We start from the raw sequence: 2,822 nt of genomic DNA, 5'->3' as shown, positions 1-2,822 counted from the left end.
TTACCGTCTCCCCGGAACACACAGACTCCGCGAGCAGCAGCGGCACCGCCCACACCAAGCCCGCCTCCTGAAAACAACCTCACAGAAACATGACACAACACCTTGCTCCCAGCGAGGAGTGCAGCTGTTTACCAGTAACAGTCAGAAACCGCAAGCACGGCTCGCCCCTGTATACACCGCTCCACCAACCCGTTTAACTCCAGGCGCTTGCCCGGAGTCCGAAATCACAAGGACGCCACGCTCCTCATCACGAGAACACCAACACAACAACCATCAACGGGGAGACACGACAAACCGAAAAACAAACCCAGACACACCATCACAAAAGCGGTCTACAACTAAGTCAAAACAGCGTTGCCACTCTCTCCAGCATGTGTAATGCTACCAGCAGAGACACACCGAAGCACAAAATATTCTCTCCTTTGCACAAACTTATTAGCCTTGTAAAAACAAGGCCTCAAAAAATTGAGTAGAAACTCGGAATTGTTTCTCTCCACGGAAATCTTTAGTAAAAGGCAAAAGATTTATGTGTTCTGAAGAGAAACCAGTGTATCTATTAGGCTGTTTTTAACAAGTGATCCAGAGACACTAATTTTTGTTACTTATGGGTGATGGAGGAAACAGCTATGCTCATATACAAAGGTTTTTCATACCAGTATCTTTCAATTGTTTTCAGAAGTTAGACTACTCAGTCTCCTAAACAAACTCAAACTGCATAGATTATTTGATAAATTTTTACCAAATAGCTGTACTAGCCACTGCTAAATAGGAGATGTAATCTCTTCTCAATTATGTTATAAATTTTTTGAAGACATGGCCGATTCTTCTAGTGCATCTTGCAGAGTCACTCATTAGATAAATATTTGTTGAGTACCTATGTTGTGCCAGGCACTGTGCCTGGCACTGAGGATAGACTGTTGAGATAAACAGCAAGGCCCCTGCCCTCAAAGAGCTTACAATCTACTGGAAAAAACCAGCAACAATAATCTTACATGTGCATGCAAATTACTACAGAATAAAACAGATTTGAAAGAGATCACCCAACATGAGAAGGCACTTCTGAGATGGTGACATTTTTTAAAATTGAAGTATAGTTAATTTAAAATGTTGTGTTATGGGCTTCCCTGGTGGCGCAGTGGTTGAGAGTCCACCTGCCGATGCAGGGGACACGGGTTCGTGCCCCGGTCTGGAAGGATCCCACATGCCGCTCTGGGGCACGTGGGATCCTCCCGGACCGGGGCACGAACCCGTGTCCCCTGCATCGGCAGGCGGACTCCCAACCACTGTGCCACCAGGGAAGCCCCATAAGTTTGTTTTCTATGTCTGTGAGTCTATTTCTGTTTTGTATATAAATTTGTTTGTATCATCTTTTCTAGATTCCACATATAAGCAATATCATATGATATTTGTCTTTCTCTGTGTAGCTTACTTCACTTAGTATGGCAATCTCTAGGTCCATCCAACTTGCTGCAAATGGCATTTTCATTCTTTTTAATGGCTATGTAATATTCCATAGTATACCACATCTTCTTTACCCATTCATCTGCTGATGCACACTTAGGTTGCTTCCATATCTTGGCTATTGTAAATAGTGCTGATAGGAACATTGGGGTGCATGTATCTTTTCGAATTATGGCTTTCTCTGGATAGATACCCAGGAGCAGGATTACAGGATCATATTACCATATGACCCGTTTTTAGTTTTTTAAGAAACCTCCATAATGTTCTCCATAGTGGCTGTACCAATTTACATTCCCACCAATAGTGTAGGAGGGTTCCTTTTTCTCCACACCGAGTGGAGGACATTTGAGCTGAGACTTGGATGAGAAGATGTTTCCTAACAGTGCTGCAGATCTACTTACTGATGGATACAGCTATTGAAACACTATTTCTATTTATGAAATTCTTTTTTTTTTTTTTTTGGTGGTACGCAGGCCTCTCACTGTTGTGGCTTCTCTCGTTGAGGAGCACAGGCTCCAGACGCACAGGCTCAGCCACCCCACAGCATGTGGGATCTTCCTGGACTGGGGCATGAACCCGTGTCCCCTGCATTGACAGGTGGACTCTCAACCACTGTGCCACCAGGGAAGCCCTGAAATTCTTTTTTATCATATATGTGTCCTTCAATCTCCATGGCCACAAGGATGAAACTCTAGAATGCTAGTCAACTAATTACCTTTTAAATTAGTTCTCAAAGATAATATTTTTACCTCCCCTACATATTATCATGATAAAACCTTTATTGAAAAGTTTGTCTTGCTTCTTTTGAGAAGCTCATGAGCAGCATTTACATTGTGGTGACTAGAATACCTGGGAGGCATTCAATTCTCAAATAATTAGATGATTGGTTCATAATCCAATTCTAGTAAAACTTTCTTATAAAACTCATTTCTCCAGGCATCACTCTTTCATTTTATGAAATGTGGGGTTGAATCTATTCTCAAGCTAAACTTTCAAAAGCTTGCTGAGGAGAAGACAAAATCTGAGCCATAGTACTCATGCAAGTTAGAACTATCACTGTCAGCAAATGGGAAATTAATCCCAAGAAAATTTTAAAATTCTGCACCACTAGTCTATTTTAAGACGGTTCAAGATTTTCCAAATATGTCATAAAATACAAGTGCCTTGATCTAACATGTCTTCAATAATCCAAGAAAGATTCATGATTATCGTTCAACATTTTTTCCCAATGTCATTTACCCATTCTTCCTATAGAATAAGATCATGTTGGAAAGATAGGATACAGGCATGCCGAATTATGAAGCACAGATAGCTTTCCCCTCCCGAGCTCCCACCTTACACCAGTACTCAGTTTCTGCAAC

General features: G+C 41.7%; 1 non-coding gene across 1 annotated transcript; it reads right to left on the bottom strand.

Moving 5' to 3' along the window:
- Positions 1-437: 437 nt before the first annotated feature.
- On the bottom strand, positions 438-553 carry LOC132495549 (U5 spliceosomal RNA). Its single transcript, XR_009533279.1, has one exon. It is a non-coding gene; the product is annotated as a U5 spliceosomal RNA (small nuclear RNA).
- Between the last annotated feature and the right edge of the window lie 2,269 nt (positions 554-2,822).

This window comes from Mesoplodon densirostris, chromosome 8 (genome assembly GCF_025265405.1).
Source record: "Mesoplodon densirostris isolate mMesDen1 chromosome 8, mMesDen1 primary haplotype, whole genome shotgun sequence".
In the NCBI taxonomy this organism is placed as follows: domain Eukaryota; kingdom Metazoa; phylum Chordata; class Mammalia; order Artiodactyla; family Ziphiidae; genus Mesoplodon; species Mesoplodon densirostris.
Note: the sequence above shows the minus strand (reverse complement) of the source record. Positions and strands in the feature narration are given on the sequence as shown.